The 27,611-nt window shown below is 42.3% G+C and overlaps 1 protein-coding gene across 3 annotated transcripts in view; it reads left to right on the forward strand.

Annotated features, from left to right (window-relative positions):
- Nucleotides 1-216: 216 nt before the first annotated feature.
- Nucleotides 217-27,611, forward strand: part of NLG-4 (neuroligin 4) — a 261,998-nt gene continuing 234,603 nt past the window's right edge. For all 3 annotated transcript variants that reach the window (XM_033345629.2, XM_076621322.1, XM_033345630.2), the window contains exon 1: nucleotides 217-924. The gene's annotated coding sequence lies outside the window, so the exon portion shown is untranslated. The remainder of the gene's footprint in view (nucleotides 925-27,611) is intronic.

Here is a 27,611-nt window from a genome sequence, read left to right on the forward strand (position 1 = left end):
CGAAAATAAATGGCTGGCAAAAAAAGGCAAATGTGTAACATAAATTAAAAGAACCGCTATAAGGAAGGGTAGGTACAGTTCGGTCGGTAGGTGGGAACCGCAGAATCGACCGTGGCGCGCTTCGCCTCGCCGGGGATAGTGTGGTGTCTCTGGCGTCGCGATGCGCGAATGCTCGCAGACCTTCTCATTCTCGTACCGTAGTCCGTCTCGTGAGCTTCGAGGCGACGTTACGTGTTGTGTACCGCGTTACTTGGCTTGTTGTTTCCGTGTCCGTGTTTCCTCGGTGTGCCACAGTGTTCATATATCCCTCGTCTTGCGCATATCGGTGTTACTTTTCGAAATATTTCAGTCGGATATCGTGTACTGTCGCGGAGACAGATCGCGGCGACACGTCGCGTACGTATCGGCAATAACGTGACGGAACGATGCACGGATTTCTGCAACAAGATGACGTTTGATCCAGTCGAGGCTGTTGTTCAAGCCGGAAACGTTCTTCTCATTGGCAGCACAGGCTGGATCAAACGATAGAGTTACTCGCGCGAACAGTGAACAATCCGGCAATCGTGGAACGACAACGTGACACGCTCGTTACATATATACATATGTATATGTATATATAGAGCTGCTCTCACTCGGTGATTGTGTTCGCTTGTTGGTCATCAGTGTCGTGTGATAATTTTCGTGAAGCTGTGATTCGCGTAGCGGGAACCGAGAAACAGTGTCGTGACGACGAAGCATTTATGCAAATCAAGCACGAATCGTTCAGCAACAGTCGACAAGAGTATCGAAAACATAGCTTCGATCTACCCTTCGACATTGGAATCTCGTGGATCGCGTGCTTCGTGCAACCATACCCCGCTTCCTCGTGTGTATATGTGTTGTATAGTGCAGACACGGCGGAGCTAGCATCGTGAGCATCTGAAGGTGAGTCTGAGACAACAAAGTGATTCTACATTTGTGGTGGTAGATTCGATAGCCTACTAGGTGCGCAGGTTAATTAGCAGAAACGCCCGATCGCCCATACGGTATTCGGAGTAGTACTTGGTACACGGTAAGAATGTTTCGGAATTGATCGTCCGCCTCGCGGTCTCTCTAATGCAATCGGATCGTTGACAGTGATGGATTCGGCCTCGGAGACTCGTTCGCGTTCAAGTTTCGGCGCGTCTGCGTGAAACTGATTTTGCTCGGCCGCTTGAGATTCGAGAATTATGCCTATACATCGAACGGTCCTACCATCGATATTTTTTACCATTTGTTCTTGCGACTCTTTGATCACATGTCTACTCATTCTAGAGCGGTTATCAGAAATTTTTTGATTGTTTGTCGTTCTATACATATACACGTGTATAAGTGTGTTTCAAGTAAAGAGGAATTTAATCCGAACGCCTATGATATTTTATCATATACTCGATCAGTTAATCATATTCTACACGTGTTTTTTACAGGGGATAAACCGAAAATCATATTTTACCAGTTTTCAACACGATAGTATATTATATCTGGTAATATTACCATTTATCATCGGTCCCGCGATCGCAACCCATACAAGCTCTATTCCAGATCTCATCCCCTTTGGCGTCGTATTTTCGATCCAGCTCGGTCGAAAATAAATTTCGCACGGTCTGCGAAGCTATGGTATCGCGCGATGTTTATTTATCGGGCTATTATGCGGTATTTAAATGGAAGGGGAAGAAGGCGAGCTTTCGTAATTCCTTCGGAAAATGTATCGACACCAGACCTCTCCCTCCCTCCCTGTTGCCCCCTTTCCCCTTGTATAAATGTGTGAGTTCGTCGGCGGTTCCGGTTGCACGCGCGACAATGTATTAGCCCCGGGTTCCATCAATAATTTGCATAAACCGGCAGGGAAATTTACGTGTAACGCGGCGGAGGTGGCGGTGGTGGCGCGATGTTCCTCGCGAACTCGAAAGTGGATTACAAGTTACGGCCGGCCGATTTATGCGGCCATTACACGCCTGTAAGGTCTTAATTACTCGCGCCGGAAACTTTTCGACGTGAAGAATTTCGATGTCGCTTACTTGGTAAAGCGGGAAGAAAGAAAGTACGAAGTAGATGCTTTCGGTATGCGACAAGGCAGACGCTCGAAGCTAGTGCTCAATGGTCGAACGATATTACTTATTATATTGTTACCAGTTGCAAAAATTGTCGCTAGCAATTGTTAGCTTTCCCGATATTAGATTCGTGCAAGTGAATTGAATCTCGCTATTTACATTTTATAGATATGTGTAGTTTATGGTGCATGTTGCATCGGCAAATTTTGTTAACTAGATTCGGAGAAATACAACCGTATTTCTGTGTAACTACATACATAAGAGGAGTTCGACTTAGATTCCTTGTGCTGTATAGTCGAATCGAAACGCGAAATCGAGTCGAATTCGATGCAGCATCGTCTACTGAAAATTTAGTTAGACATTCGATTGGTAGAGATGTACCGAATGTCATAGTCGTAAGCTCGAACCAGGATTCTTCGACGCTCCGAAATTGCAACGTTTCGTTATAAAACACGGTAGTATTTTTCCGTGTAGGTTTGTCCAAAATTCATTTAGTTTAGTTTATATCGCTGACTCGGATTCAATTACATGCTTTAATTTATAATCGATGTTATGTGAAATATTGAACAATCGCTGTGAAGCTTGCAATAATTGGTAGCGAAACGTTTAATATCTCATATTTGATTTACGCATGATTCATTCTAATTAATCATTCAAGTGTATCAATACTTCGTATCGATATCAAGAACTCTACGATCGAGGTATTAAACTTATACTCTGCTTATGATTCGCCTTATTAGAACGTGAAACATCCTAAATTAAAAGTCGACTACGTCGAGCATTCGATGGCAAGTTGCAAGTTTTCATCCGAGTTATAAATGTATGCCAAACATTTGTCGACAAATATACACAACGATTTGTCCGTTTCGGAACGTTAACATCTGAAAATGTGAGAAACGTCAACCACTGCAGTTGTTCAGGACGCAGTTTAAGAATCTCTCGAATTTATCGTAGAAGACATTCCTTTGAAAACACGAAATACGCATGGATTCGATACAGTTTTTTATTTGGATATTCATCCACATACTTGATCGACGAGATACGGGGCATGGTCTCGACAAATATTTATATTTTTGTGGTTGCTTATATTTGCCTACCGGATGAATCTCTGTTACAACAAACATGGTTACATACACCCGAATTGAAATCCATTAATTTACCCAATGTAATGTAATATTTCAAAGACATATTTAATATTCCATATACATTGGAAGGGTTACCGAAATGAAATGATACGTTCAGAATATTCGTAATTGCACATGGAATTATTTTAATTATATTATTCAACAGTTGATATCATTAATGTATTTCTATGCGTATGTAGATACACATAGAACTCGATAAACACTATGTTCTCGAAAAATAGAAAGTAATGTGGGGAATCTTGTTAAACCGCACAGTAAGCTGATTCCTTTACGGTTTGATTCGTTCGTTTAAAAATTCGCAGTAATTCGCTTGTTTTTAACGGTAGTACCACAAAAAAAACCAGCAAAAACGTCGCTTGAGACGTCAATTTAGATAAAACGTAGGACAAATATCGGCACGATATATCGGGGGAATATTCCCACTGGTATATCCCAACCGTTCGCTATCAGAACTGGATATTGATACAGACGCAATATCTTTCGAGGGGTAGTGTATTGGGCCGGAAAGTTAAGTCTCGCGTTCACGCTGGTTGGTATTAGATCAAACAAAACAAAGGGGATGTTGAATCAATATCGGAGCGGAGGCGGCAATGAAAGGAACAAGCCTGGGGTATGATTATGCGGCGAGAAGCAATCCGTTTCAGGAGAACGAAGTCGTGAAGCAGCCATCAAAGAAAGGTTAGAGAGAGCAAAGTCAAAGAGGCAGTTCGTCTTCGGTCTTGTCGTTGAGACGCATGCTCGTGTCTCGATTCTGCGAGACGTAGGAACTCGAGTTACTCGAGTCATCGTTGGAGAGACGCATTTCATCAAAACTTGCGGTTTGTGTGTATACCATCCCATGGTAAGCTTTATTCAGTTCGTAGTTTAGAAGGATGCGAGGATCTTGGAATTTAAACGCACAATGGAATATAAATGGAGTTATGCGAATCGAATAACGAATATAAAGTACAGGATGAATTGGTAGAGTTTTGATGAATTTTGCTGAAAGTTTGACTGGCAGACTCGGTTATTTGGCGATTGAAGTATCGCGATAATTAAGCACATAATTAGCAATAACACTTTTGAAAATCGTCATGAAAGGGTACTCGATGTTTCGGCAATCGAAGCAGAAAGAATCTTCAGAAGCTGCAGTAGCAGGAAATGCAATTAGAGTTCTCAAAGTGGATAATACGCCGCAATTAGAACTTTCAACTAACTGCAATATTCAGTCACGAAGCACTTGATGACTACACCGCTTCAACCTTAGAGTCCTCGATAATTGTACATCTCTATCGGTAGACCACTAGACCATCGAATCCCTCTACAATCGATAAACCTCGCGATTAGAATACTCAAGCCAGCATCAAGATACCAGTTAATCCTTCCGTTAAGTACCGTATTTCCTCGTTTTTAATCATTTTTTGTGTCTGTTCGAGCGGAATGTCACTTAAATCGATGCATATCTACGCGTAAGCTTCGCTACTCGAACACTTCTTGTTCCATCGATGTCTCAACGATAGATATTGAAATCCGCTCTTCTAGGTTGCCTGTTTTCTAAAGTTTAACATACACCGGAGAATATTGCGGCACTTTCCCAACGAGATCCCCGACAGAAGGGATCGTAAGCATTCGAAGCACGTAATCCATGCTCCACCGTGTGTCGTCGAAGATAAATGAGCCGTTCTCTATACGTAGACAGGAGAAATTTTGTTCTATCGTCGAAATCGCCATTGGACTCACGCCATCATTTACGACGATTAAACGGGTGGGTCCAACGTGATCATCGCGTACGATCGCAAAAGCTATTAAAATGAACGTTGTGTATGAACGAACTGGTAGTAACAAAAGTTGAGAAGTTTTGTCGAAACTCGTCTCAAATCGTGAAATTTCGATTTCGAATCATGGAAGCATCATATCGAGCATTTAAATTCAAATCGATAGGACAATTTCTCACCAATGTTTAAAGTGCTGGATTCGATTCAAATCGAACTCGATCAAGTTCTACTGTGCGAAACGAATCGGCAGACAAAGAGTTGAGTACAGTCGGTAATTTTTCACCTTTCGCTACCACTACCAAATCGGAATGAAAGTTTATGACCTCGTCGTTGGTTCCCCGGTCGCTTTAAAATTTCAACGCTATGGGCCATTCCCCTGTTCCTCTGTTTTTCTATTTTTCTCGCCATACCTGTCGCTATCTCGTCTCTCGCTTTCCGCGTGGCGAGAGATTATTTTTACTGTTCCATCGATCGTAACTCGCCGCCAACCGGTTAGTGGAAGATCGTTCTCGTGATTTCGATGTGCTCCCTCGATCGTGGAATCCATTCTACCCATTTTGGTTAATAGACAACGATGCCCAAAACGAATATAACGTTTTTAAAAGTACTTTGTATTACTATATACAAACGAAATAACGATTTCAAGCGAATAATTTCCTGCTGTGCTGGATTTACCAAACAAATTTCATACTTCTGACACATAGAATGTGTAAAAACCTCGTAGTTTATCGTCGTCGTAATTAAAATCTCTTTTCTCTGAAAAATTGCATTTCTCAAAGCTTCATCATTCGTGAGTTGTCGATAAACGTCGAAAAACATTTGGTCCCTAAATGTTCATGCCACAATCAGAGTAAAACAATTCTAGGAACGGACGGGAGGAGAGTAGATGGGGTTTGCTCCAGTATTTTGCCGAGTTCGATCGGCCAGAAATCGTCAGAGCTTTCAGCGGTCGTGTTCACGATATGTTGCTTAAACGGTGATCTAAAGTTAGACCGTAAAACGAAACATTTTTCACCGGGAGACGAAGAGAGAAAGAGCGATGGTGCCACGTCATTTCGTGCATTTCGCGTTTGGCCAGTTGCCATGTTAGCTGGAAGTCACGAATAGAACTATCGCGTGTCACGACCGATGGAAATTAAATCGTAAAATTTTCGGCACTGCATCGATCTTGTGGTCTTTGTGTTTCGATCGCTGACCCTCGAATTCTGTAGTGGAGAACCTGGAACAGTTTTGAGGCTCTTCCGTGCGACAAACTTTTCTTGAACGCGGGTCATCGAGCTCCGGCAAAGTCCTCTTGCAGCTTTCCAAGCACCCCACCAAATAAGCTTTCGAGCAATCCGGCAACTTTTTCTATAAATCAGCGATCGTCTCTCATAGAGACTACAGAACTGGATGGAACATTTAATCCAGCACATCTTGGACCAATGTCGAGACGTTTCACGAATTTTCCATTGAATAGACGAATTCTATAGACCTTTCGAAAGAAATGGAAAAGTTTGACGTCTACAATTTTTCCGGTTGCTATTCTAGTTTATCTTCTAGTAATATTTCAAAAGTTTTCATAGATTGATAAATATCGAGTACTCCCAGAGTTTCGTGTTTCTTCGTAGAAATCTGATATCGTAAACGAATAAAGGTTCGAATTCGATGTTGATCTCTGATAAAGCGGTGATTTCCGAAACAGAGTGCAGTCGATATATCGTGCTCAGTTTTGTTGCTAAAAAAATAGATGCCGACTAATTTGGCTCTTCTTCTCTGTACGAAAGAATAGGAAAAGTCATTGTTCGCTCGTTCTCTACTGTGTCAATTGAGAATAATAGACGTCTGGTGGAAAGCGAATCCACGTGGCTCTTTAATATCTTCGATTTTAAGAGAAGATCAATTCATAAGAGGATCCATTTCGACCTTTCGTGTCGGATATTTTGGAAAAAGAAACGAATCGAGAGATAGTTACACGTGGCTGCTTGCAGATAGAATTATTATTCGAGTTAAGTTGCTACTAGTTAAAATCACCGGGCGTCTCTACTACGGATAGGAGTAGCAAACATAGCGTGTCAGTAGAAGTAGCCAGGTGGAGTGTAGAGTATATGGTTAGAGTGAAAGATCACCAGGAACGTTTTCAAATGCCTTTGATATAGAAGATAACTCAGAATTCGTCTCTCAGGTGGCATCGATCGGCCGGCTCCTTTCGCTTTTGGCAAGTGATCCGAGAAGTAAATTGCCTTAAGTGGGCGATAACGCTCCTCGTCGATGAAGAGACTAAGATACGGCTGTTGCATAGAATGTACAATGTACATACACATATAGCAGAGAAAGACAGGAAGAGGATGAACACGTAACCGTAGCTTCCTATCTATATACATCTCTCACAGCCACATGGATTTTCAGTTCGCGAGCGGTTCGACGAGCTGGCTGATGCCTTTGTGCTTAGCCCTGGTCTACGTGCACACGAACGAGCACGAACACGCGGCCTGGAACACGTTGATGAGTTCTTCGCCGTGCAATAACACGTTCCTGTCCTCCCACCAACCTCTATCCCCCATCCGACACTCGAGCTTCCACTTGTTCCTGCTGTTCTTGCTCCGGCCGCGAAATGTCTGCCGTCGCATATATGCAGTAATGTCCAGGAGATACTCGACATATCTGCGTGACGTCTCGAGGGTGCAGATGTCGCATCAGGGCATTAGCATCGGCCTCAAGATACTCCGGTGATTTTCGAGAACATCTCGGAAATGTCCTCGATCCTATCTTCTACGAGTAGACGGAAACAGAGAGAGAATGAGCGAGACAGCGAAACAGGGAGTATTCTGATGCCGATGAATTCTGATGGACCGCGTGTTTGCGCAACCTCTAGTCATTGATATTTACGATGGAATTGTTTCTCTGTCGTGATGTTAGGGATGGAGAGGATGCTGGTGCACGTTCGAGATACATACTCGAGCTTCAAGTTCGATCACCTTGATTCTTCAAAGTAGAACACGAGATTCTCTGTGCAATTCTATTAATTCTTCGTTTTGAAATTTGATCTATGCTCGCGGATTCCGCTGTACAAGATTTTACGACAAAACAACGGGCAGGAAGTTGCGACATCCACTAATTTCCAATGCATCATCCGGGAAGAAAGAAAGGCCGGTCGGTGTTCCTTTAGGTGTGTCGCGTCATCCCGCAATTTTTCCAAGCCTTTGTGCCATAGGGATTTCCGCGACAAAAGCAATAAATCCAGCGTCTATCCGCCATGCGGAACTGACCTGGCGTGCCGCGTCTGCGTACACGTAGTAAGCTCCTTTCGGACCAATCCCTGGGAACGGGCATTTTAACACAATGCGTCCGTCCTCGTCTTGCATCAAGCAACGGCATAGAAGGGACTGTCGTCTCTCTTTCTGTGATGATTGTTGCGCGACTGGATCTTTGTGAACTCGGCCGAAACTCTACGGCGACGTTTCTACTAACAAATTTTGTCAGCGAAAGGAAGATGAATTATACCTTCCAGGGGAATACCTGTCAACCGTGGCTTCTTAAGATGCAAATTGCTCGTTGCAATGGGCAGTTTGGAACTGGAAAACGTGTAGATGATAAACCAGCTGGGAGGAGTTGGCATCTGCTTAATTAAGAAGATTTCTTACAAATTTACATCTATCGATTAGATAAAGTACATTTTTTTCGCCGAGGATTACTACAATATATACGTGCAAATGAAAGATTCTTTGGAGCATGGATAATCGCAGGGAAATTAATCCTTTGAGAGCGAACGTGTTTCGCTACATAGAACATTCGCAGGCTGCTGTCTTTGATTAAAGGAAATGAATAAGTAGGGGACGCATTGATTCGAGTATTCGGTACAGACTGTGCTTCGCAAATGCTCAGTGCTTCGTGTTAATTACACGCAAGGAATGCTCGAATACGCTACCCCTGAGCGTAATTTAATAGTCATCATGCAGCTGATTAACACAGCCTTCGCTAATCAGCGATTCCGCCTGTCGTCCAACGTAACAATTTTTTACCATGTTCAAGATATCTATTTTCAACTAGATAATGGCATTAGCATCGATGCGTTATAGATTATAACGGTACGAATTAATTATAGTACCTAATATGTTATATCGCTTTCGTCCGTCTTTCTGTTTGGAACAAGCGCGCGCTGGTTGTTAAAAGCTGTACACAAATTTATTCGCCAGCGGAATTAGCGCTAATTGAATACGGATCATGGAACGGCGTTTAACGTCATTAAACGATTACCAGCACATACGCGTCTGTGCGGAGGTTTGAGGGTCCTACGATCGCGAGATCGACTGTATGAACGACGTGCGAATATCTACTTTTGCATAATCCCCGTCACGCCGCCTGTCCCTTCACTTAGACCATCGAATATGTATGAGGGAATAACAGGGAAAATGAATTCGCCAATGTTTACGAGCCTCCCCGTCGTCTTTACGATGTCGTGACCGCGCACTCTAACGAATTACCAAATTCTCGGTGAATATTAACGCTTGAATATTGTTAGAGGAGAGTTGTGCCCACTGACCTACCTGTCGTATTATTTTTTAGAATAATGCATTATCGAAAAGAAAATAAAAAGATAGTTAAGTATGACGGCAAAGGAAATATGTTAAGGAATCCACCCCTAAAATCCTATTCGCAATTTTCTCGCATCAAACAGTTACTAGGCTCAGCCAGGGGTTACAACTTAAACAGCTTTCCGCAAGGATTTCGAGCGTGTTGTGAAGAATTCAGCTGGCAAAAACATCTTACCTTTGCACTTGGAGGGATCAACGGGGTGGTATTATAAGAAATGATGTCGTAGGTGTACCGCGCTGTGGAATATCGCCGAGATAATTCCTTTATCAGTATTCTACCTGAAACGTCGGGATGGATCGACTTCTGTCGTTGGCAGCTTCGTTCTCCGGCAAGTGCATACCGCTTACCAGAGATGGGATTCCACTGCCTTCCATAGAAGTGTTATAATAGTAAAATTAACGCCTCAGCTGCGGTTTGCCGAGGATGTCTAGAATGCGCGTGATTTGCGGTCGAATAATGCATACGGTCGTCGATTCCTTGCTTATATCGCTTATTGCTTCAGCGTAGATTTAACTTCAAAGAAACTGTCGATGGAAATATTATTATCCCTTAATTGCGTCATAGTGCCTTTTTTATAAACAGATTGAGAGCTCATAGTGTGCTGAAAGTCGATATTATTGTCGCATCTTCAAGCGAATGGTTCTATGAAAAAGGCGTACTTTTTAATAGAAGTATCACCTATGATCTTTACCAAGGGTGCGCAGCTTGCTCTAAGATCGCAGGTTATGAGCAGTAATCGATGCCAAATTTCCCTAGTTTTGGTCGAGAACCAGTTTAGATGAAAAATTGCATATTCAAAATTCAGGAATTGAATCGGTTTCGTTCCTCTACAACCGAACTGAAAGGGCAATTCAACGCGTGGTAGAGCGGTTTGAAGGCTACTCGATTTTCGCTTTTCTGAACTCGAAAACGCATATAATGATCCATGAAACAAGTGGCGAATAATCTTACCACAAACGAGGAGTGGTTGAACGAGACGCATACACGCATCATGGCGAACTCGTTTAAATTTAAATCGTCAGGTTTCCGGTGGCAGGCAGCCGGGATCGACCATAATGCGAAATACGTGGTGACGGTGAACCGCGATAAACGGGACAGCCGAATTCTCTCGGGACGTAAAATCGAAACTTGAATCTATCGAGATCTGTGTCGAAAGTTGAACGTGTACACGGCAGGAAGTTCAGCACGCAAAAATTCTGCTTTGGTTTTTTCACAACTCTGATTAACACCAATGTATATAAAGGTACAATTGTTTGGCAAAGTTAGTTTATGGGGCAGCACGATGGAGATATCGTGCAGTTTTTATCGATGACTAGTTTTTGGTAGTTTCAGACTCACAGCTGGATTTAATAGGCAGCTTATATCTGTTCCTGGCGTTCGTACGGGTTTCCCGTATTATTGTTTTTGTCAGGTTTTTCTGGTCAACATGAACACCTGCAACGTAGTTTCTGATTCTCGTTTCTGCTACCTGAACAACCGATAAAATTATTTAAACGGACGAGTATGTAGTTGTGCGTTGGACCGACGCAGATTTCGTATTCGTTCCCTTTGCTTTACGCGCTATAATGTACTATATGTACTATTTTAAGTATTTCGATCGACGCGTAACACAATTGCAGGTGAAAGAGGTTAAGAGGAGAGAATGATGCACTCTTTAAACGAACCTCGTACGAAGCGTCGTGTTATTACACTTCTGAAAACAAACCTTCGATATCATCGTCTGTCTACGTTAAACAAATATTATCCAACATTCGCGTTTATTGTACGTTTTAGTTTAATCAGCAATTCAATTTGTAACGTTGCCTGTTTCTTCGATTACTTTGAGAGAAAACGAACTGGTCCGTCAACTTTCCAACTCGCGATGATCACAGGAGCATAAAGCCGTGATACCTCGTACGGCAATTTTGTAAGAAGACCAGCCATAGATGGCGGTAAATCATTCACACTACAATTAGTCCGCTCCAACGCGCCAGCTTTGCTTCAAATTTAGTAGCCCGAACAGAGAAGTCTCTGTAATTAGCCAGTTCGCTTTTTCCCTTTTCCTTCTCTCTTTCTCTCTGCCTTGCTACTGCCGCTACATCTCCTCCTTCTTCCCCCTTGTTTGGCTAGCGGACTCTGTTTGTCTGTGGCCTGAAAAACCTCCACAGGCAGACGTGTAAACGACATTAGGAGAGTTCACAGGCTGAGTTTCGTCGATGCTCTGGCCAGCTAGAGCACCCGTTTGATGCAAACTTTACGGAAGAGCGGATCTGCGGTCGGTTGCGCGGCGGCCAAGTTCGCTCACGGAGCTACCCGTTGGAGAATCATCAGGAGAGTTCGCATTCCTCGATCGTGTCTCCGCTTTAATCGCCAAAGCAATGATTAGTTAGGCATAAGTCCCTGACTCGGCTCCGACCGTCTTGTTCCCTGACCAACGTTTACGTAACATGGTCCAGGTAATCCTTGGAGTTTGTGTCCAGACCACCGTTCCATGCGACTGAAGAAGATGGTAATGTATACTGCGTAATGCATAAGACGATAAGTTTGATTAGTACGAGAATAGAATAGGAGAGACTTTAATCGTACCGTGAAGGATACTTAACGTAAGAAGCCATGTAAGAGATTTATTTATTAAATAGAACGATCACGAATTACTCGTCTACTGCGAAACATTCGTTCTCAAAATATTTCTACAGAGTAGCGTAATTCGAATAACTTCTACTGTCAGTACATGAAATTTTCCAACCAAGCAAAATTCCAACTCGAGACAATTACGGCGTGCTTAGTAACGTGTTGCAGTACTTAGTTTCCGGATTAGTTAGCCGGTCCGGTGCAATTTAAACTCTGTAAGTCCGTGATGATTTACAAACCAGAAGTCACATTGTAACTGACGTAAAGATGAAAATGTCGTTTTCCAAAGTTCGTAGACTGTTTGCGTGATATAATTGTAAAGAGAAGCGGCTTGTTGGGATTTACACGAGTGCAACACCATTGGGATCGCTGGGTGAGGTCGAATCCTAACGCCTCGACCCTGAGCTTAACCTTACGTAACATTCCCAGCGGCGTGTGACGATAAATCTTCGCAGGAGCATTAGTGGCCCCTTGTCCCGTGCTCCGCTACACACCTACATGGCCGTCCGTTTCCGGTCGGTTGCTCAATAGCTTTACGAGTTCATATTTCCATGTCGTTCCAGGATTACCGTCCGGAAGCTTTAGACCAAGACTGAGATTAAAGCGTAAGTTTGCATTATGCGATCAACTCGCGAGTTCCGTGCTCCAAAAGGGATAATGAAAAAATGCCCGGCTAACGAAAGTAGAATGTTTGGGGTAAGAAGGTTGTCGGTGATGGATTGTTTGAGAATCATGGGAATTATGTGTTGGGCTCCCATGTTTTGAGCAACGCGTTTGATAGCAAAGAAAAATTGTTGGTCCCAGACGGTTCGGTGTTACTTGAAATTGCGTTGTACGTACGATAACGTGCTATTTCTTTATATTTCTATTTTACCTGTGGTTGAAAATCTTTTGTTAGATCTCTACGATTAAGTTGCTCGGATTTACGACATGGACGTCAGATATTGCTATTTTTGAAAATTTCTAAATAATCATTACACCGTCTACTGGGTCTCGTCGAAGCTGGAAGTGGAGATCTTGAAATTATTTATGGCTGTCGAATTCGCACGTTCGCAGGCCGGATAATTTGTTAGGTTCTCGCTTCTGCACACTCGATAGTAACGACATGCCATAAACCGGTAGCCTGGTTTATCGGCACATCGGTAATCAGTAGACATGGAGTTTCCCCTTGGGCCTGATCCATACGTCTATCTTATCTAAGGAATTAACTTAGTGAGCGGCTGCTCGTAGGTAATTATACAAAGTGATAAAAACGTTGTTAAACATCACGTTCGGTACATTGATAAAATTAGGAACACTTGGAAATGTTCAATATCTTTTTTAAATACTGGTATCGTCTAGATTCATCTATTTTCTGTCTGACTCGTACAAATGTATTCCAGTCTTGATATATTCGAGTTTATTACCAATCTTATTACATGGTTGTTTTCATTCTTCACCAATTTCACCATTGTTCGTGTAACTTTATAAATGGCGATCGAGAACGAAGCTAAGAGTAGAAATCGCTGAGGTCAGTTACCGCAACGAAGATCGGTGATTTACGCTTCTAATCGAATCGCAATTACACGTGACGGGTGCAGTCTTCATCGTCTTGTACCTCTCTGTCAGCCCGCCTCTCCTACGTTCGCAGAAGTTATCGCGAAGAGCTATGTTCGTTTTAGGTACTTTATCACAGCGTGAAGCTAGGTTTGATCGATGCCAGCCACCATTTTTTGCGCTCCTCTGGAGTATCCAGCCGATTGTGTGCACGTCTAGTAGCGATTGTCCTCTTTCGTCATCGGAAATAGCGATTCTTCAGTTCGTGGACCACACTAGCCTGACAGCTGAATATATATGACGCTGCTTAATAAATCCAGCGGACACAACGACTGCAATCTGCTCGTGGAACACGTAATCTGGTTTAACGTACCTACTCGCTCGATTTTCTCGCGTTGCTTGCTACCTTTTGTCTTTTGCTCGCGTATGTAATTCTGGAGTTCTTCTTTTGTTTGAAAATGTCCAGGAATAGAATGTTCTCGGTGTTGATAAGAGTGATTTAAATCAGAGCATTATTTCGAATCGTTCTTTCATCTAATAACGATCAACGCAACACGAAATCTTTCCAACGAGAATATCGTGCGATAACCCAGTTTTCTGAGGTGAGTTATTGGATTATTCATGCATCACTAGCAACTGCAAACTTGAAGATCGTCGTGCATTAGAAGCAATATTGGGAGCGAAAATTGGATGAAGGCTAGGGACCAAACGTCGAACAGCCATGAGTTTTGTGATCGTACGCGGAGTCAAAGCAAGTGAATCTGTAAGTCACTCGCCAGATACTCTAGATATTTCTCATATTTTTCGTGTCTTTCCTTCTTCTTTTCCGATACTTTCGCCAGCAGCTGGTCAGAATGATTTGCGAATTTCCATTCGCTGAAAAGTTCGAGCGGACAGATGCGCAGGGTAAACGTTCGTCGTTTGCCAAGTATTTTAATTCACCGCCGGATAGTTCTGGCATACCGACGCTCAGAATTCTTTCCCTTTGACCAGACGATCCGTGATTCGACGTCATCCCGACCTTTCGCCGTTTGCTGTATTTTCTAATTAACGCGAGAACTTGCATACCTGCTCGACTCTAGCAAAAGTAGGAATTGTGTGACAGAAAATCCACTGAGCTCGCGCTCTCGTTTCTTTGCGGCAAACCGTTTGGAATCTCGTGCGTTTCACTTTCGTTTCTCGTTTACCCCCTTTGTACCGTCTGTACATTTGCCATCTCCCGTGTTTCTTCAGCGCAATTTTCCCACCTTAAACGCGGTTACCGATTTTTATTCCTCAGAGAGTTGATAATATAAACGGCGAGATGGATTACCGTGATATCTAGGAAATTGAAACATTTATGTGCTTTTTATGATGCTATGAAGTAAACTTCTTGTTCGAGTTATTAACTCGGCTGATTTGAACGTTTAATTAGAGCGAAAAAGAGCAAAAAAACGGTGATGATTTCTGTGGAAGAAAAACGCTAGACTGTTAAAGCTTGATTTATTGACAATTATGATAATCATAAGCTTCTATATGTATTCTCCTGACAGTACAAGAACTGTTCCGATTACAAGGCGCAACGCGCGATCCGATCGATCGAACCGCACGATTTAACATCGCATTACACGTTTTGTTTGATCGGGTAACAAAGTTAGCTGGCCAGAAACACGTTGCACAAGCGAAGCGTGTTGCATCGGTGTTCCTTGCATCGGCCCTATCGCCCGACGATGATCCTCTTTGATAATAAGCGGCTATTTGCGCAGAAATTCATGGCTCTATCGGCAGCGAAAGGCCGAATCCTCGTTACGTATTCGCCGGAAATTTATTCGGGAGTCCGTGTAATTCTGGGATCAACTGGCGTGAATAATCGAGCGACACGAGACCGAGGGGGAGGGCGAGAGTTTTCTTTATTGGGGTGGTTACCGCTTGGCGGTGGATTTTCCCCCAAAATTGAAACCACCACTTCGTTAGAACGACCGGTTAGAGGAAGATATAGAAATGGAAATGCGAATTGAAATAGTAAGAATTCTTTAACCGGTGAGAAAGAACTTCGTGTTTGATCTTCCTGCTGGAAAATGACGTTGGTTTTTTCAGATATTACCATTGTATTTTGTAATATTACGTATGACGATCTTAAGCCAAAAATACAAACAAAGAATGGAATTATCGAGGAAACTTGTCGCCCTTATGGTCTTCCCTTAGTGTTTTCTTCTAATCGCGAAAGGACGCCGACTATCTTACCATAAACTGCGCGCGATATCGCAAATCGCATTAAGGCGGAGTGGTTCGCGGCCTCGCTTCATGCTCAAATGGCCAAATTGGATTTCGTTCTTAAGCTCCGAATTTCGTTAGGAGCAACGCTGAAATTGCGGAACCGCTCCTTGCACGAGCCGCGCCCATAATAAACGAGGTCCGCGCAAAACCCTCTCTTCCCCTGGCTTTTACCCCAGTGTTAAAAACGCTTCACGGCCGTATTATCGAATCCTAATACCTGGTGACGTGTTCCTGGCGTCGCTCGGGTTTTTGAATAAAATATCGCTTCGTGCGGTGTGGCTCATACATTTTAAATCCCATCGCTTTTCTGTAACGCGTCACTGAGAAACGAGGTTTTGGACCACGAAGACGTGGAAAACGCAGCCGAATTAAAAAAAAAAAAAAGAATCCTGTCGCGGAACTTAAATTTCGACGTTCTATTCCTCTGTTTGTGCGAAAGTTTACTTCATTTCCCATTTTACATCTCGCGACTCAAGCCGAGACATTCCTGCTTCTGGAATGCAAGCAAGGAACGTGAGTTGCTACATTCCTGTCCATCCGAAACGTTCTGAGATATACGTAACGTGTGGTTGAATCGCACTTTCTGTTTCCCCATTGTCACTGAAGATGAACAACTAATAGGGAAACTTGCCGACTGACACGTATAAAGAAAATAATTTTCAATTGACACAGTCACGCTTTATCGGTGTAATAAAAACTAACGTTGAGCAAAGACAGATACGCGAGAAATTAGGTGCAGAGTGAATATTCCAATGTTTGTCTAATTAGTATCTGTTTGTACTACTGAGTATTTAGTAGAGTTTGCGTGCAAGCGTCTAGGTAGATAACGTTTGATCAATATCTAATTGTATTATATAATTCCTTACACGCTATGTGTACTTGTTAATCTACGTTTACAACAATATTAACATAGAATTAACGTAGTATTAATCGATGAATCGGAAAAGCTAATTAAATTTGCTTTATAGCGCATTAGTAGTGGTGAAGGCATGCTAGGACGATAATGAGAGGAAACGATACAGGAAACTCTAACTAATGCTACGTTTGATCGAAAAATTCCTTTCGGTCGTTCTATCGTGCAATAAATTTCGATGCCAGAAGCCAGCTAACGTTGCACGTGTTTTAAAGCCATTCTTCAAATGACATGGAACTGTTAAAACGAATTGAAAACAATTCCTTGTCGTTACAATTATTTTTAAGGCACAACGAGAAATATATTTTCCATTTGATGCTGCATCGGTGCAAAATGATTTTCCTGTCTTTTTTAACTCGAGATTCATCGTTATCGATTGGCCCGATTATAAATAACACGAACGTCCATCATCCTTCTAAAGCTTTTCACCAAAGCTGTCACGATCTTCGGGTTGAACCATGCGCCTTGTTCTATTCCGGCCGATTTTGAGCGGATAAAGAACATGCCTCGTACGAGTCGTTCCGCGACATGTCGCGGCTCGATGATTTATTACTAGAAGGCTCTGCGACCAATTGAATCGACAGTGCGTAGGTCAGGCGCTCGATCAATCTTCTTTTCCTTCTTGCGAGAGTTGCAGGGTAAACTCATTTGTAGTTTCGCGACGCTTCGATGCGGTGATCGATAAACTACTAGTTGACGGAAAGGAACTACATGCTTCGGAATGGTGGCAATGGGGACTAAAAAGTACAGCCGAGTAGTCATCGAAGAAGATGAAGAAGATCGAGTTTCCTACGAGCCATTTCTTCGACGCGCTAAAATCTCACTTTATTTAAAAGGAAAGTTAATTCCAAGACGCGAAGTAAACCAATTTTGTCTGCCGGTACAAGATTACGCTGCTCTTAGCGATGGTAGTTCTTACAAATACTTTTTGATATAAAAATTATCGGTCGCAGTGCTCGTCATATATCTCTTTTTGATTCCACCTACAGCTCTTGTTTCCTACCACATAGTTTTTGTTAGGGAAAATTAACGAGATTCGAGATTACCTTTGCGTAATTAGTAGCGCGCTACTCGTTGGGAGATTTTTGCAGAATCTATGGCAAAAATGAGAGAAAACGTTTGTAGTTTCTGACGAGTTTCGGGAACAAAAAGCTACGATGGAATTTTAAGAGCGTAGGTCTTCGAACTTCACTGCGTTTCGTATGTTGGTAGTCGACTCTTGAATCTTACAAAAACACGGAAATATCCGAAGTGACTCCAATCGGGGTAATGGCTGCAATTTGAACGGCATTCGGTCTAGCTATCCCCTTCTCTCTGATATTTCAACTGACCGGCTGCAAACAACAACAACGATTGCTATTCGGCCATTCGAAGATTAAAGGTCCTAATACTTCACCTCGGAAATTGTAGCATACGAAACACGTGTGTTTATTTCGGCAAACTATGTAATGGCGGATCATAAGTTAACTCTGTTATTCTTGAAATGAAATACGAAATTGAATATGAAAAACGATTTTTTAATAGCTGCTGCAGGCAAATTAAAATTTCAAAACCTTCCTCTAGGCAATTGTGACCGTTTTCTCCTGATGTTCTTTTCCGATCGTTTCTTTCAAACAACGTAGCAATTCTAAGGGAAATAAGTAAAATTTCCGGTTTAGCTGGCGTCGCGTCTCTCGCCCTCTGAACAATCGTCGTGGAATCCGTGGAATCTAACGCGGATACAGGGAAGAGAGGACGCGAGCGATACCTCGGGCCTGGGCTACCTTAGATTCTACGTCTTCGTGTTAGACGCTCGGAGTAAATCGCTCGAATCTAATTTGCAATTCCTGACGCGTGACGGTCGGAGCTGATAGGAGGACCGACTGGTTGGAATACGCGAATGCGCCGCATCCAGGCCATTACGTGCCCCGGACGAAAGTCGAGGAAACGACTGGCCGCCTAAAAACAGAGCATCCTGCGCTTGTTCATCGCGAGCCAACGCCGGATCCGAAGCGACGACGCCGGATCTTCGTTGAAATTCAGCAACGGTTACGCTTGCAGCTCGTTCACGCGCGAATCAGCGCGATCAGCTCGCGCGTGTAGTCACGTAGAGAGAGATGGGGCGGGGTTTGGAAGTTGCTTTCGATCGAAGATAGGTTGATTCTTGTTTCCCCTTTTGTACAGCGTTGATGGAAATGTTAGTTGAGTGTGAGATTGAAATGAAAAATTGCAACGTAGCTTGGTCGGCTGTAAAAATATATCGAACGTCTATCGCGAATCAATTATGGTTAAATGATACCTTGCTGTGGGTTTCATCCGTATCCTTTGAACTTTTACTTCCTGAAATGGAACAATTGCGTAACATTGTGGTGTCATGCGGTAACGGAAGCCCTTTCTACGGAGATCGTAGGTGCATAGAATTACTTGGAAAAGTCAAAGGATCGCAATAGATCTTTCTTAACAGTGTAAAAAATAGACTTACGTTCTGCATGAATTGTAAAATAATAAATAACTTGGATTACCGCAAAGGTCGTTTAATTAATAGGTTGAATGCTGGAAATGCGTCACAACTGATTATCAGATATTAAAAAGATATCCCATGCATCAAAGTTTTTTAATTATTAAGGGAGATTGATGAGTCGTTGGTTTCACCAAAGTTCCATCCCGCAGAAAAGTATCCTGTTGCTTTTATTACTTTAGTTTTTCGGATATACGACGTTGTTTCGTCCCTTCGAAAGGCGATAGCGTATGTTACGAAAATAGGAATCACGCAGCTAATCGATGACAACGATGGCACAAGTCGAACGAAGTTTGAATCGTCAACAACCTAACCGATTCGATTAAAGTAGCTTTTTAAAAGTTATGCGTGTCGAAATACAAGAAACAGCCAACATGTAAGAGCCGAAGGTGGAAAAACGTTGAAACTATCGCGGACAACTCCGTTCTTTGTGTGTAAGTCGGAAAAATGGTATAGCGTAAGTGAGTTTTCTCGACAACTTTCTTCGTTCTAATTGAATTCTTTCAGAGACGTCTAGTTCGCGTTGTATCTTACCATGTTCCCTCCTCTTATACTTTTTGATTATGTTAGACAATGATGTATGTTCAGACGAATGATTTTGAGCGTACATAATGCAAAATATTTATACTCTTTTTTATAGTACACTTTTTTTGTTCCATGTGTTTGTTAACTTTTTTCGTCCGGCTGTTTCTACTCTCGAATTGTTGATTTACATAACCTGGTTATTTGTTTGCGTTTCCCGCTTACTTGTTCATATTTCCGATCGATTGCTTGCGCATAATTTTCTTGACAATTTCACATTTTCCAATGCAATTAACGAACTCGCCCAACGTGCTTTCGAAAAGTCACATCTAATTAAAGGTTACGAAGCAAAGACGCTTCGTAGATACATAGAAAGAGTGAATTGATCGGTGTAGCTTCTTGGAAAATTTGAATCGTACTGTCCTATTTCAGAAACTCTATCGAACGAAACTTCATCAGGACGAGACAACGAGTTTTCTGGATTATATGAAAATTTAAAATCTGCCACGATTCCGAAGATCCAGGGACAGGGGATACGAAGGGATAAGGCGTTGACAAGTGAAGAAGCCGGATACCGAAAATTCGTTCGAAACTCTGTCCTCATCGAGGAAAAATTGCCAAGACGTGTCTTCCAAGGGAATTGGAAACCCTTGGAGGAATTTCAAAGACGTCCATCGCCAGCGATTGCAATTTTCCAAGGATCCTTAACTGTTCATCCGATGGAACAGAATAAATGAGAAAGATCATAGAATCTTTTGTGATAATAAACGCAGATATCAAGAGATCGACGATTAAATATTGTTAAATCAATTTATGAGTATCTGAGATTCCAGAGAACGCTGATATTCCAATTATGATATTATTATTCGCTGCGATTCTTGGAACATTAATTATCGTCATAGTGAACACACATTGTAGTTTTTTTAACGAGCTGGAACATTTTAGCAATTTCACTTGCGAATTTTTTGCCGCGGACGCGACGGATTTTCAAACATTTTCGCTTGACGACGTGGAAACATTAACTTTTCAAATTTCGTGTCCCGTAAATTGTATTGCAACTCTCTCGAAACTAGAATTTTTCATACTTTTTGATGCATCATTTTTCAGTTGTACCACGCTACTCCTGTATTTTATGGCCGTGTACCGGGTTTCCGTATATTTTCCCATGTTTTGAATTCTTAACCATCATTTCACCATGTCAGCCCCAGCTCTATACGGTTGCACCGCCGATATTTAAAATTCTACTGCGCTGCTTGACAGCTATACATCTGAGCATCTCGGGGAGACCTGTGTATATCCTAGTCCGTATGAATACACCGAACTTAATAGCGGAACTAATACCTCGTAAAGCTTATCCGGGCTTAAACTTAACCCAAACTTGATAGGTAATCCATGTCTAACTCAACCCTTTCTACTACAGTTGAATCTCAGATCCATACATCATTGTAAAATATCAGCACGTTGGGGCAAATTCGAGGCCACAAAGATACAGGTTGATCAAATAGTATATTCAAATATATTCAAGAAACCATACAGCTAAGAAAACTAACTTCGCGCCTCTGATTGTTCCTCGAAGTAATAGGAAGTACAAAGAATTTCCTAAAATACCGTTTAATTGAACCAACGAACAATCGCGAAGCCAAGCTACGGGAGAGGGGTGACGCCAGTCAAATCCCGGTTCGAGTGCATTGAGAATCGAAGCGCGGCAACGCGAGAGAGGCTTCAGTATCTCGGGTGGCATTCGCATTCGATAAAAGGGTTCAGGTTCAATTTCCCAATTTCCCGGCCTGTCACTCTTCCCGTCGCGGTCGTTCGCTCGAATATTCCTCGACGACGTTGCGATTTCTTTTCCTCGGTCTTATCCCTTCAGCCGCCACTCTTCCCTTTGCCCAGCCGCGACGGTTATTTAAGATTCCCGCGGGCGCCCCGTCTTCTGTTTTAAAAATCACTCCAACTTGCTTAGTATGCCGGTTCGGGCCGTCGCTAGTCGACTGTGATATTGCCTTAGCATTGCTCGCCACCTCCGCCACCCCCATTCCGGACTCTCCTCACCCATATTTCATCCGGGCTTTTTCTACTTTTCCTCCATGTTTTTTGTCCTGCCCCGACCCCCCCCTGTTTCTCCCCTTCATCTTTTCGTGTTCGTTCCTTTCAGCCGACCCACCTATTCGATCTCTCGCGTATCCGTCTACTCGAAGGACGAGGAGGGACGTTCTTTCTCGCGCAATTTTTCGAGACCCCCTTGACAAGGTGAGCCGATCGATACGGCTGTTACCACCGTGTTACAATCCTGCGAAGAGTTATGGCTTTTTTGCGAAGGAAACCTGGGTCCCTTATACTTTTTAATTATAACTCGTTTAATTTCCATCGTAATCTATAAATAATCTTGTGAAAGCATATACATAGTTTCATAGTTCAGAGCATCGAATACGGCCTATCATTCGCACGGTTCCAAGATCTTCGTCTTAAGAGGTCTTTGAGGAATAGTTTTAGTCGACACGTATGTGCAGATTTTCATTCAACTAAACCTTCAAAATCACTTACGGACTTTAACAAACGTTCTATGTTATACACGTGTGCCTTTGGTTTAGGAACATCCTGACGTTTCGACATTATCGTGACCAGTAATTGGAGTTGTTAATTGGTGAGTGCAAATTGATCGAAATTTTCGCCGCGAGCAATGGTCATGTTGGACGGATACAATAAAGTCCGGTCGTGTGGATACTTCCGTGTTAGAGTAACATGCATTAATTAAAGAGTGCCCATGGCCAGTCCCCCTGAGTAAAATCATTTTAATTATCTACGTGAACACCGCAGGCGAAACAATTCCGTGACATTATCTCCACGAAGAAGATTCGCCACGTAACTGGTACTCGAAATACGGCAGTTGAACGGTAGGATCTTTCGGAAAGAGCCAGAATGGAATTAGCCGCATCTTTATCGTTTCAGACCACTGTTCCATTGAGGCCGCGCTCTAATGTCGAAACTCTGCGATATCTGCTATAATTTCTGCACGGTCGAGTACAAAGTAATTTAGATAATGCCGGAAGTTGGTGTAACAAGCGGCCCAACCGACCACCCACTGTTTAGCCAGCGGTTCGCTTTCGGCTACTCATTTCCATCCGCTACTGAAAAACGCGAATCATGTAAAAATGCTAATAAGATTCCGGATGAATGTTGCTTCAGAAGTTTGAAAGAGAAATGCGAAAATTGTCCTTCGCTTCGGACCAAGTTTTATCAGGATTGCAACATTGGGATAAAGTATGCGTATATCGAATGTGACGTAGTGGGAAGTAGAGTGTTTTGCAATATATCAAAGTAAGAATTTCTTCCTGAACTTAGACCTAATTGTAACCGTGTGCAGATTAAAATAATTCTTAGTTTAAATAACTCCATGATGCTAATTGGGACAAATCCTTGGTCTGGAAAGTAATCGTTGCTTATCAAGATTGATTTCGATGATGAATCGAAACTTTTGCCGTAATACACGAAGAATATTGAGGATATAAAGGTACAGATATTTATTTGAAATAAATCTCTAATGTCGTATTACCGTTATCCATGAAAGATGACGCTGCTCGACGATTACTAAGTACGCATATGCATGTTACATTTGTGATGCGTCAGAAATCCAGTGCAAACATCGGAATCGAGGGGGAAACAGTTGATTTTTCGCGAAGCTAAGCCATAATATTCGAATCGCAGTACAGCGAATATAAAGAATTTCCGGTGAAACTACTCTGCCAAAGAAATCGTAAGCTTCAGGTTCTGAAATTTCTATATCGATTGGGAAGAATATTTTTAGACCAAAGAAGTAGGGCCACGACAGACCTATCGTTTGCAATAATCTGTTAGTTTCGTAGTAAACCTAACTCAAACCTAGTCAAGGCCTAACTGAGACACAGATGCAGGCCTAGATCTTGACCCTATTTGGATTTAACGCTACGTTCATCCCTAGATCAAACCTAAACCAAATCTAATCTGAATCTAATCCAAATGTAATCCATACGTAACAGAGACAGAGGCTGGATTTTGTTCGATCCAAATTTAAATTTTTATCTCTATGTCCATACTGTAGCTCACGTAACACAAAATTTTCTATTAAATTGCATTCAGTTTTTAAATAATAGCTGCGATGATTTTCGAGTATAAGATTAGAATAACTTCTATCCATATAGTCTTATTTCGTTCGGAAATATAAGAGAATTAAGAAAGTGAGAAAGGAAACGTCACAGGAGAATATCAAACGAAACAATCGATTCGAGCTGCGAGTCAAATAAATCCCGAGTGAGACAGGTCGCTTTTGCAGAGAACGACTTTCTACCTAATTCCAATGCATCATGACGAGCACCTTGCCGATTGGGAGTGCACGGTAATTCGATAGAATATTGCTTGGGAAAGTTGTAGCCTGGACGTCGCGATGAGAGATCAAATCCAATATTCGAAATGACTTTCAGGCTTGAAAAGTTTCTGCACTAATTCGCCGGTATTTCCGACCAAACTCTCCAAGTTCTCCTTCGGACTCATATGCTGTATGTTCTGTAACGTGTGCCCTTTCCTTCGTGCTTTTCCTTTCCATTCTAGTTTTTCTTTTCGGTTTCAGAGTGATCTACAATATCTCTCTGCAATAATTTCACTTTGATTTGCAAAATGTTTTCCATTTTTCCTCGTATAAGGTTTGATTTGTGGGTTTTGGTACGTCACATCATAAATATAATTTATCACATAGCACCATAGAATTACTAGCGAAGATCAGAGGACGATCTATAGCGTTATAACGAACGATTGCATTTTCCGAGAATCTCTATCTTTTAGTAATACAAACGCCACTTAGAAACGTTGGTTAACTTACTCGTACAAGCACGGGGACTCTGATAATTGTTCACGAGCGTTGTAAAATCGATTGCACGGTATCAAAACTAACAGCACTCGATACGCGTCGATGGAGAGAGCGCGACACGAGGATTCAGCAACGTAAATTGCTGTTACGAAGTTTCACGATGAACAAACGAACGATTAAAAAATTTGCCGGCCAGTCGGCTGGAACATTCCCGTTGGAACTTTCACCGATCGCAAAGGGTGAAGCGTTTTGTTGCATACGGCCTACACGTTATCGATCCGTCTGGTCCTCTGTTCGTCGACCAGGCGGAAGCCAGACGAGCCGGATTTTGCAAAAATTTCTCCGGCTTTGGTGGCTTGCAAAAAGTTAATAGGCTGCGACGAGTTGGAAAAAGATAGAGACCTTGAAAAGAATTTTCAAACAGGACAGGGACGAGCTTTTAAAAAAAGCAGAAAAAAGTAATAAAAAGACCGCTATATGCGCACATACCTGAGAAAACTGGGATCCGTTAACGAGTTTTCGTTGAAACCCCAATATCGGTGTTCACGGAGATTGAGGCTTTTCAAGAGCTTAATTTTCAAAAGGTCTTTGAGACGTACATACGAATTCTTCGGTTTTCTGAACGACGTAAATTCTATACACGTGTCAGATTCGCTCGATGGTAATACTTCTGCGCGTTACGTATTGCGTATGCATGAACATAGATAGCGTCGCACCCATTGACCCAAAAAGCGATCATGGATTTTGATCCCCAAAAGGATAGTTTTCGTAGCTATTAGTTGCTAAATTAATACCACACAACATGCGAGCAAAATATGAATTTATACAACCAAAATAATTAAAGTATTTTATCATCTGTTTATCCGCAAATTGAAATTACTACAACTGCTGCAATTTACTGTTAAAATAATACAAGAAATCAATGATAGATGAAATGGTCGCAAATAAAATTAATAAAAACGAGGCGAAGATAAACAATGATACCAAGATGAAAGTTGAAGCATGAGGGAAGGAAGGAAGGAAGGTACACTCTCGAGCTGAAGTGACAGTAGCGAGTAGTATCAGCAGACGTTCGGACAGACTTTTGATTTTTATGTAGCGAAGTTCCAGCGAAATTTTATATGTCCATTTGAAATAGCACGGGGCACGATCGCTAAGGTTTACTGACTTTACTGGGTAAAGCTTCCTGGAAGGGAAGGGAAACGATGTTCGTGAAATATTGCGATAACCTATCGGATTATCGATTTCTTGGGAATTTGGAGGGTGGAAAATTATACTACTGTTGCTCTCGGGGACGTACAATTTCGACTGAATTTCCTTATAAATCCTCTTCATTTTTAATTGCCTGAAGTTTTTTTTTTTACGTGAATCTATCAATTTCGCTCGTTTGTTTTCTTTCAACGTTATTCCTCTGCACTCCCAGAGTTATCTGTTTCAAGGCAAGAGCAACACGATTCACCTGGTCAGAAAAGTTTTCCATTTGCAGAAAAGCTACCGTATGCTCGAACTTGGACTAGCTTCGATATTTATAGACGTTGGTTTTCGTGGTCATCGGAGAAGAAACTGGAATTACACGTCTGGAGAAATAAAAGCGAAAAGCTAAAACCTTCGTCGCTAATCTAAAAGCTAGTCGAGGAAACAATTTATTATTCGAGATTAACATTTTATTTGCGAATCTTTCGAAGAAAATGGCAAATTGAATATTTCAGTAAACTCATTTGGGCGTATCGGCATCGATCCAATCGCGGCGTCTTTGAAAATGGAGACGTCTGAACGACGGGAAACAAACGTCCGCTGCTAGGAAACGGTAATGAAATTCGGCGGAGGGTTGCGTGCTACTGGCTGCTTTGAGTATCGATGCTGTATTCGAGCAGCCGGGGAATCGGTGTGCTGGCAAGCTCAATCGGTTGGCGCACGCGAAAATTGCCGATGGTGATTTCATTTTGAAATCGTCGGGTCTTGATTGAACACAGGTCTAAAGCCACAGCTGATCCCGTAACATCATGTGCTTCGTAGTAACTTTGGCCACATTTCGTCTGCTGTAACAGCTCTCCTAAATTTATTACCAAACGATCGGGGATCAGGCAAGTTTTTACTTGATTTTACCGTCAGTTCTGGCGAGAAAAGTCAGAGAAAAAATAATTATTGGATATTAATTAGTAAAGTAGAAAACTTGCAATCTCGAAGTTCGAAGTAACTAGTTTAGCTGCTATGACTATTGTACGCGCCGATATTAAGAATTGCTGGCTTTAACGAACTGAAAACACAGGCGGGGTGTATTTCTCGGACGACGTGCACATAGATAAACGATTCTCGACGACGCGTGTACACATTGGCTATCTGGACCGGAAGATTTTTTCAATATTTCCCGGCGGCGGTGTTCACTCCATTTGCAAACGCGTATCGTGTAGCTCTCCGAGCTTACGCTTGTTACGAACGCGTTCCATGTACGGGGTGAAGGGTGTTGGTGCACGTCGTTGCAGCGACGAGCTTGAAAAAATTGTAGACTAGTCACGGGGACGGAACAGTATTCACGCTACAACGCGACTGCACGCGACATGGTTCGCGCGCTGCTACCAAATTAACCCGCTTTTGTTGGGTCCGGGCCGCTCCCATCTCTTTTTATTTTTTCGTTCGCGTTTCACCGCTGACTTTCCGGCAACGAGCTTTTGTCTCTCTCTTCTTTTGTAATGTTTGAAAAGAATGCGTGAAACTTCTGCTACGAAGACGTTTAATCGAGACTTCTTTGATGTTTGCACTTTGACATTCCGTGAATCCAGATTTTTTGTACGGGCTCCTCTGTACTGTGCTATGTACACTATATATATCTATAATAACGAATGCAGAAAGTGCTCTTATATTCCGTTTTCTACATGCTGCGTATTCGAATGAAT

Source organism: Bombus vancouverensis, chromosome 9 (assembly GCF_051014615.1).
Source record: "Bombus vancouverensis nearcticus chromosome 9, iyBomVanc1_principal, whole genome shotgun sequence".
NCBI lineage: Eukaryota > Metazoa > Arthropoda > Insecta > Hymenoptera > Apidae > Bombus > Bombus vancouverensis.